This window comes from Vicugna pacos, chromosome X, assembly GCF_048564905.1.
Source record: "Vicugna pacos chromosome X, VicPac4, whole genome shotgun sequence".
NCBI lineage: Eukaryota > Metazoa > Chordata > Mammalia > Artiodactyla > Camelidae > Vicugna > Vicugna pacos.
The window spans coordinates 26,525,799-26,535,749 of NC_133023.1; the positions used below are offsets into that span (position 1 = coordinate 26,525,799).

General features: G+C 34.2%; 1 pseudogene; it reads right to left on the reverse strand.

The window, feature by feature from the left end:
* Window positions 1-8,100: 8,100 nt before the first annotated feature.
* Window positions 8,101-9,699, reverse strand: LOC102540692 (importin subunit alpha-1 pseudogene; annotated as a pseudogene).
* Between the last annotated feature and the right edge of the window lie 252 nt (window positions 9,700-9,951).

A 9,951-nucleotide genomic window follows, 5' to 3' on the forward strand; every position in this document is an offset into this window, starting at 1 on the left:
AGCCATAAACTCAGGTGTTAATTTCTTTGAAATTTTTGTCACCAAGGTCAAACAGATTTTCAAGGATTATTTCCAAACTCAAAGAGTTTTACAAAGACTAAAGCAGGGGGCACACAAGTATCAACAAACCCTGGAGCTGCTTTTATCAAGACTTCCACCTAATAGCAAATAAGCATATCCCCTCTGTTGATGTTTGTGAACTAGGGAATGGTCCAACTGGTCAGTTTCACACAAGTCTGATTATACACATTTGGGTTGAATTTGCTTCAAAGAAGATGACTATGAAGGTGTTCAATCATACTGACTAGTGGATCTATATTAAGAACTCATGCATTTAATTGTTCCATAATTAGAGAGATAAACTTTGAAATTATTACTGTGGGAAATGGATGAGAGTTTCAATTGGGGATAATAAAAGGTAATACTGAGCAACAACAAGACATTAATTATGGAGTTCGTCAGCCCATGACTGTGGAAATCTTGACATATTTGAGTTGCAAAAACAATTTATAAAAATTATTGAATACTTTCTGTCCTTCTGTTTTCTCCTTCAATATAAGCCTACAAAATTATAAGCTAGTTAAGGTTAGGACTATGTATTTGAATCTTTAATGGCAAAAATTTTCTTAGTAGGTATCCAAAACTATACTATTGGTTGCTTTATATGTAGGTTGGAGAAATAAGAGAAGAGATATTAAATGCTTGAATTCTTCATACTCCATGATGGAGTGACTGATACTGACCTCTTACCAGGAACAATGGATGCCATAACATTATAGAACAATATCTTTAAAATGATGGAAGAAAAAGAGAAGGAAATAACCCTGCCAATTCAGAATTATATATATCCACTGAAAATATCCTTCAAAAAAGAGGGTGACAAAAGAAAACATAAGAAAAATATTTGTTGGATTAGACAAAGATTTCTCAGAAGCCACACCAAAAGCATGATACAAAAAAGAAAACTGATAACTTGAACTTTATTAAAATTAGGAATGCTTGCCGTTTGAAGACTTTGTTAAGACAATAAAATAACAAACCAAAGACTGGAAAAAATATATGCAAGTCACATATCTGAGAAAGAACTTACATCCAGAATATATTAATTGTTAATCATTAGGGATTAATCCAAACTAAAATCATGATGAGATACCACTTCTCAAAAAAAAATGCTGATAAATACTAGAAATGACATGGAGCAACTGGAAATACATTGCTAGTGTGAATGCTAAATGGTACAACCAATTTGGGAAATTGTTTAATGATTTCTTATAAAAAATATACAAGTCAAGTATCTATACAAGTGAAGTGAAAATGTATGTTCACATCAAAATCCATTTACATTTTTTAAATTGAAGTATAGTCAGTTACAGTGTTTTAATTTCTGGTGTACAGCATAATGTCTCAGTCATGCATATATATACATATACTTATTTTAATATTCTTTTTCACTAAAGGTTATTACAAGATATTGAACATAGTTCCCCATGCTATACAGAATAAATTTGTTTTTTATCTAATTTTATATATAATTGTTAACATTTGTAGATCTCAAACTCCCAAATTTATCTCTTCCCAACCCTCTTCCCCCAGTAGCCATAAAATTGCTTACTATGCCTGCGAGTCTTTCTGTTTTGTAGATGAGTTCATTGGTGTCTTCTTTTTTTCTTTTCCTTTCTGTTTTTTTTTTTTTTTTTAAGATCCCACATATGAGTGATATATGGTATTTTTCTTTCTCTGCCTGGCTTATTTCACTTAGAATGACAATCTCCAGGTCCAACCAAATGGCCTTATTTTATTCTTTTTTGAATCAATGAATAGTATTCCATTGTGTGAATATACCACAATTTCTTTATCCAGTCATCTGTTGATGGACATTTAAGTTGCTTCCATGTCTTGGCTATTGTATATAGTGCTGCTATGGACATTTGGATGCATGTATCTTTTCAAATTAGAGTTCCCTCCTGATATATGCCCAGGAATGGGATTGCTGGATTGTATGGTAAGTCTATTTTCAGTTTTTTGAGGAATCTCCATACTGTTTTCCATAATGGCTGCATGTTTACATTTTATAGTGACTTTATGCATAATAACCAAAATTTGAAACAACACAAATGTTTCTCAAATATGGAATGGATAAATAAATTGTGGTATATCCATAGCACAAATAAATACTACTTAGCATAAAAAAGAATGAATTATTAACATATGCAAAGATTTGGATGTATTTTAAATGTATTATGCTCTGCCAAGAAAGCTAGACTCAAAAGCCCACATAGAACGTGATTTCATTTTGTGATCTTCTGGAAAAGGCAAAACTATAGGAACAGAAACTAGATTAGTGGTTGCTGGTAACTGGTAGTAGCAGGATGAATTGACTCTAAAGGATCACATTGGAATATGTTTTGGGGAATGGCAATGTTCTGTATCTTGATTAAGGAGATATTTGACTGTGTAAGTTTGTCAAAGCTAGCAAAACTTTACATTTAAAATGATAAATTTTGCTTGTGTAATTTAAAATTTATTTTAAAATGAGAAATAAGGTGTAATAGCCATTTTGAGATAAACAAAAGCTGAAGGAATTTGTTATCAGCCGACCTGACTTCTGAAAGAAGATAAAGAAAGTTCTTTAGGCTAAAGAGAAATGATATTAGAGAAAAACTCAAATCTACAGCAAAGAAATGAAAAGTAATAGAAATTATAAAAATGTGGGTAAATACAAAGGCTGTCATTTTTTCTTTTAGTGTCTGTATTTCTTTAAGAAAATATTGATTTTTAAAACATAAATAATCACATTTTATTGTGAAATTTTTGTACATATGTAGAAGCTCAGTGTATGACAAAATAGCCCAAGGCATAGAAGGGAAAATAGAATTATACTCTTTTAAATATTTTCAATTTTACACTAAGTGGTATGATACTAATTCTAAGTAGACTATGATGAATTGGAGATACATATTATAATCCTAAGAAAAATAATAAAAGTAGGCATAAGAAAAATGAAAACAAAAGAAACAATGTATGGAAGAAATGGATAACAAACAGCTTAGAAGGTAGACTTGAGTTAAACCATTCCAAAAATGGTCATTTCATTAGGAAGACATCACAATCCTAAAAGTGCATGCACCAAATAACAAGAGTTGCAAAATAGATGAAGTAAAAACTGACAGAATTAAATAAGAAACAACAACAAAAAAACCACAGTCACAGTTGGTAATTTTATTACCTCTCTCCCAGTAATTGATAAAACAAGTATACAAAAAATTCATAAGGCTGCAGAATATGTGAACAACAAGATAGCAAGTTGTGGTAATTTCACGTAATGAAATAATATTTACCAATAAAAAAGAACTGTTGATACACACACCATGTATATATCTCATAGATATAACATTGACTAAAAAATGACAGACACAAAACACTACATATTTTATGATTCCATTTAGATGAAGTTCTAGAGCATACAAATTTAACCCTTGGGGACAGAAATCTGGGAGTGGGATATGATTGGAATAAGGATGCACTAGAATCTTTTGATTTCGAGTGTCTAGATTACAGGTGCTTATATTACATTTGAGTGTGTGTGCATACAATCAAGTATCATTGAATTGTACAGTTAGAATAGTGTTTATTTCACTGTATGTAAAGCTAACTTCAGTGATTAAAAAATTTACAAGTTAATTCTTTGAGAAAAGATATTTAAGCTGAATAATACAAGGGAAAATTTGCTCAATATGTAAAATTATTTTGCTTTTCTGATCTAGTTTGACCTACAAATATTTTATGATATGTACTTCTGAAACCTCAGTAAAAACAACCTTTTGTCACTCTATTCTTTAAAGTTATTCAGGGTCACCAAAGCACATTTATTGATTTCATAGTCAAAATTAGCTTTTAAATAATTATACAGAAACCATATAACTACTGTTATTCCTGAGAATCTAAGTTATTGGGGGGTTTGGGGAGGGGTGGAAGAGTCTTTATTTTAATCAGGTATATTGGAGAATAGACCATGCAGATTGTCGAATAGATGTTCCCTATAATACCTAGTAATCTGCAGAGTTGGCTGAAAATAAGAGGAATATCCTTCAACTACATTAGTGATTTGTTTAAAATGAATTCAAACTTACTTTTAAATTACTTGGAGAATTATCCCACTACCCTGCATTTAACATCTCTTGAAGGAAATGTGACAATTTGCAGGTGTGGCTGTTTCTGGAGAAAATATCAACTATTCAAAACTCTTTGCAGCATTTAGATGCAGAAGATTTTGACACAATTAATATGACTAGGCATGACATCAGTAATTTAGCATGGCAGGTTGCTGAAAATTTAAAGGGGACACCCTTTTTCGTCCTGATTAGAATGCCATCATTCATCTGTTCCAGCTAATCTCAACAAGGAAAGGTATGGGGAAACTTAGAGGTTTGTAGCTTTCAGAAATTTGTTCATCTGTTTCCAGACTAAGTAAATTATTTATCAGTGACTCAACACATCTCTGGTGTTTGAAGGCATATTGCACAAATTTAAAAGGAGTGTTTTTTTTACTTCTGCAGCCAAGAAACAAATCAAATTAAAATAAACAATCTGGAAAGATTTTTATTTCTGAAAGTTATGAATAATTTCTTCAGTATAAAAATTGTGTCTGCATTTTATAAACCACTTAAACTCCAGTGCATTTTCAGTACTCACCTTTTCACATGTTAAATGGCATGAACTACTATTAAATGCCCAGCTGTTGTAAATAAAATCTCTGTGACATTAGAATAGAAAATAGAACAAAATGGAAAACAGCTGAAGCCACACTTTCTCTTTCCTAACAGAACCTCAATTTTGTTTAAGTATCTACCCAATTTCCACCTGCAGAAGAAGTTTTTTCTTATTTGCCAATGGAATAAGAACACAGACTTTCTCTTGGTTATTGTTCTTGCTCCACATAGGTCATGTGACCTAAATTGGATTAATCAAAATAAATTTAACTCCTTGTTTTGAGGAGAAGTTACTCTATTTTGTTTTAGTGAACAACAAAGTAAATACTCCTGGTTGCCATTGGCATTTTATTCTCTCTCTGTCTTTTTATTGAAGTATAGTTGATTTGCAATGTTTCAGGCATACAGCAAAGTGATTCAGTTATACATATATATAATATTTTTTCAGGTTCTATTCCACTATAGGTTATTAAAGATATTGAATATAGTTCCTTGTGCTATACAGTAGGCCCTTGTTGTTTATCTATTTTATATACAGTAGTATGTATTGATCTGTTAATCCCAAATTCCAAATTTATCTCTCCACTCTCCTTTTCCCATTTGGTAACCATAGTTTTCCATGTCTGTGAGTCTGTTTCTGTTTTGTAAATAAATTCATTTGTCTCATTTTTTTTAAGATTCCACATATAAGTAATACTATATGATATTTGTCTTTCTTGATCTGATTTACTTAACTTAGTATGATAATCTCTAGGTCCATTCATGTTGCTGCAAATGGCATTATTTCATCTTTTTTATGGCTAATATTCATATATATATATATATATATATATACACACACACCCCACATCTTTATCCAGTCATCTGTTGATGGGCATTTAGCTTGCTTCCATGTCTTGGCTATTGTTAATAGTGCTGCTGTGAACACTGGGGTGCATGTATCTTTTTGAATTAGAATTTTCATCTTTTCTGGATATATGCCCAGGAATGAAATTGCTGGATCATATCATAACTCTATTTTTAGGGGTGGGCTATGTGGGAACTCTGTATTTTCTGTTCAATTCTGCTGTAAACCTGAAACTTCCCTAAAAAATATAAAGTCTATAAAAAAAAAAAAGGTCAAAAAAGAGAAAAAAAATTGGATGGATTTAAATTAAAAAAAAAAAAAACCTTGACGAAATGTATCCCTAAAAAAAAACAAACTCTATTTTTTTTTTAAGGAACCTCCATGCTGTTCTCCATAGTGGCTGCACCAATTTAATATTTTTGGGGGTCATCTCCTAGAGTAATGGAAACAAAAGCAAAAATAAATGGGACCTAATTAAACTTAAAAGCTTTTGCACAGCAATGGAAACCATAAACAAAACAAAAAGAAAACCTACAGAATGGAAGAAAATATTTGCAAACGATGCAACGGACAAGGGATTAACTTCCAAAATGTACACACAGCTCATATAACTCAATATCAAAAAAAACCCAAACAATCCAATCAAAAAATGGGCAGAAGACCTAAATAGACATTTCTTCAAAGAAGAGATACAGATGGCCAACAGACACATGAAAAGACGCTCAACATCACTAATTATTAGAGAAATGCAAATCAAAACTACAATGAAATATCACCTCACAGAAGTCAGAATGGCCATCATCCGAAAGTCTACAAATAATAAATGTTGGAGAGGGTGTGGAGAAAAGCCACTGGCATTCTTGTGAAAATAAGTTGTTGTTAACGACAGAAAAGCAGAAAGATGGATATTTTGTTGAATCATTACATCACTGATGTTTCTATACTTAACTCTGCACTCCCTCTAGTCTTCCTGGTATGCAAGGAAATACATTTCCTTATTGCTAAGCAAAGTTTAATTCAGTTTTTCTTATCAAAAAATTGTTTTTCCAAACAACGTGGAAGCATCTCGTTATCTATACATAGGCCTTGATTTATACTAAAAGGCCTTCAACAACAAAGTTTCAGACTAAAATAAGATATGCATAGTTCATGGTTCTTGTCTACCTCACAAGCAACAAAAATAAGTGAATATGTCTTGGTTCATATGCTGTAATCTAATTCTGAAGTGGTTTACCAAACCATCTCCAGAAATATCAGAGGATAGCATTTTTTGTAGCTCAGAGACTAAAAATTCTTTTAAATTATGGAAAACTTCAGGACTTTAAAATTAAAAAGCCTCATATATTAAAATTTCTCACAAGAAACACAGAAGCAAACAATTATGTATTGAACCCAAGAGGACCAGACTGAAGTATAGCAATTTTACAATGTTGAGATTCAAGGAGAAGTAATTTCTATTATATCTGCTTTGTGATTTTTGAATGGTCATAGATAGTAATGGTCTTATTGAGGTTTATGTATTGTTAGGAGATTGTGATTCAATTTCATTGCGGAGTGTGAGATACTGATAAAAACCAGAATGGAGATTATTTCTCTTAAGTTTGAAAAGTAGGAAAAATATAACCTGTGCTTAAAGTATCATTGATACAGAGATAATTTAACCTTCACAAGTGAGGAAAATGAAAATCAATCATTGTTAAATGGGAAAGGATTTAGACTACTATGAGATGAACAGAAGAAAAGAAGGTGGGAAAGAAACAAAATCCTGAAGAAAAAAAAGCACAGTCTTTCTGATCCATGTAGGAAGATATCAAGATTATTATACCCCAAAAAAAAAAAGATTATTATAAAGCCACAAGAAGGGTTCCAATACAAGAGCTAGACACAGGAGGCACCTGAACTCACTTCCTCCCATGGACATTGGACATACCCAATCTACAGCTACACACAGAGCAAATCTCTCTGAAAGAAATCCAGAAACTAGTTGAGCAACTCTTACACACTGGGTGAACGAGAAATTACCACATCACCCACATTGAAACGTATAGCAAAGGCTGAGACACTCTCTCACTATAAACTTCAGCCCCAGCACAGAGCCATACAATCTGGATGGAACTTCTAACTCCCAACTTCTCCTTGAGGAGCGAAAGGTTTGGATCCCACATCTAGTGCCCCAGCTTTTAAGACTCACACCTGTGGAACAAGCCCCTAAAATACCTAGGCTTGAAAGCCAGTAGGGCTTGCACCCACAAGACCCACAAGACTATAGCCAAAAAAAGAAACATCTTTTTAAAATAAAAGGGTGGAATTTAATCTTCTTTACAGGGCACTGAAAGATATGAAATACCACATAGAAATTAGAAACACATTAAGAGGAGAAGCTTCATATAGTGTATACAGTTTGGAACTGTTCAAGTATAGTTTTGTTGTAAAAAGTGCTACAATTACAAACCACATTTAAAAAGAGTTCTTAGTAGAGAAACAGTAAGACAAACTTATATGAAACAGTACAAAACAAACAACTTTACCCCTAAACTGTACAATCTAAAAGTTAAAGGTTGCAGCAGTGCCATCTGGAACTTGGAATATATATAGCCTTCAAAGGTAGTTTCTGGCACAACATTTTGATCTTCTTCTTCCTCTACAGAGAAGTACTTCTCAATCGAATTTAATGAAGCTTTGTACACAGATTCATTTTCATGGTTTTGTAGAGTTTCAATTTTGTCCAAACCTCCATATTCTTTAATCGCTATACTAAGTTTCTCAATTTCATCTACTTTCTCAGCAGCCTGAAAGAAATGGCATTTGAAATGGCATCTAGAATAACCAGAATAATCTTGGTATCTTTACCAATTAAGAGGTTCATAACAGTTCTATTATGCCACAGTGAATCAGGTATATGATCTGTTCAACTGTTCAACCACTTGTATAGTTGGTCACAGCCCATACAGCTTCCTTCTGCATCTTAAAGTCTGCCTTAGGGGAGAACACCAACAAGGAATGGGACTAATCCATGATTTACAACTTAATGTATCTGGTCCTGGCGGCCAGCCGTGATGTTTAACATTGTCCACATAGCTTCCTTCTGAGTATTAGTTTTAGAGTTCGTTAGCAGGCTGGAAAAGATGGCAAGTGCTCCTGCATCTATTATAGCCTGAGTCAGTTCATCTGTCCCAGTGATAATATTTCCTATGGCTCTTAGTGTGCGAGTCACAATTGGCAAATCAGTAGCTCCTGAAAGCTTCACAAGTTGGGGTACAACCCTGGTCTTCACAACCATTTCAGTCCGTTCATTTGGACCACCATTAAGATAGGAAATGGCTCAGTAGGTACCCGTTAATACTTCTGGATCATCATGATACAGGAGACGATCTAGAGTGGGAAGAATCAGCTCAACAGCATCTAAGAGGGGTACAGGATTCTTGTTGCAACAAAAGTTTGAAAGTGTCTAGGTTAAGATTACATAACTAACCACATGCTAAAGATGACATATCAGGAAACGGAAGAAGCCAACAGCAGGTCAACTGCACCATACTTGATAACCAAGTCTCCAAGCACTGAACCATCACCTGCAATGTCTCCTAGAGCCCATACAGCTTGTTCACTGATGTGAGCATGGGGAGAAGCCAGCCCAGAAATGAATGTTGGGACATTACTACCATCTACCAACACCTTGGTCTGTTCTAATGTCCCGGAAGCAATGTTAGTGAGGGCCCAAGCAGATTCAAACTGAATGGGACTATAATCAGTTCTGTCCAAGAAGGACGCAAATTTTGGAATCAAACCAGCCCGGATTATGTTGTCTATGGGGGGCTGTTTTTCCCTGGAAAGCACTTTCCTAGCAGCTTGAGTAGCTTGGAGCTGGCTTCCCAAATTGTTGCTATTTATGCCTTTGACAATGTCATCAACAGACCAATTCACAGTGCCCTGGTTATTGCGGTTTTCCTGCAGTGGAGAAGTAGCGTCATCAGGAAAAGAGCTGACATTTCTCCTTTTCAGCATCTGTTCATCCTCCTTCTTAGCTTTCTTCAGCTTCACATTAACTTCTATTCGGCGCTGCCTCATTTCTGTACTGTCTTTCCCCTTGTTCTTGAATCTGTTAAGGCAGGCAGCTGGTGAATTAGCATTCTTATTGGTGGACATGGTTATGAGACAAAAGGAGAAAGCTACACAGCTGGCTCAGGCTTCCACCAGAGGCGATGTGGTGTGCACAGACTGCGAGTGAGCTGCCCTCAAAACGTCCACCATGGTCAGCCAGAAGCCGGTGTCAAAAGAAACATTTCTCGATAGGCTTCTGTGAACTTGCCATTGCTATTTCCCAGGACTTAGCACAGAGGGAGCAGGCAAAGAAATGCCCATTTCCTAGTTTTTCCCTGAGAGTGACCTATATGCATA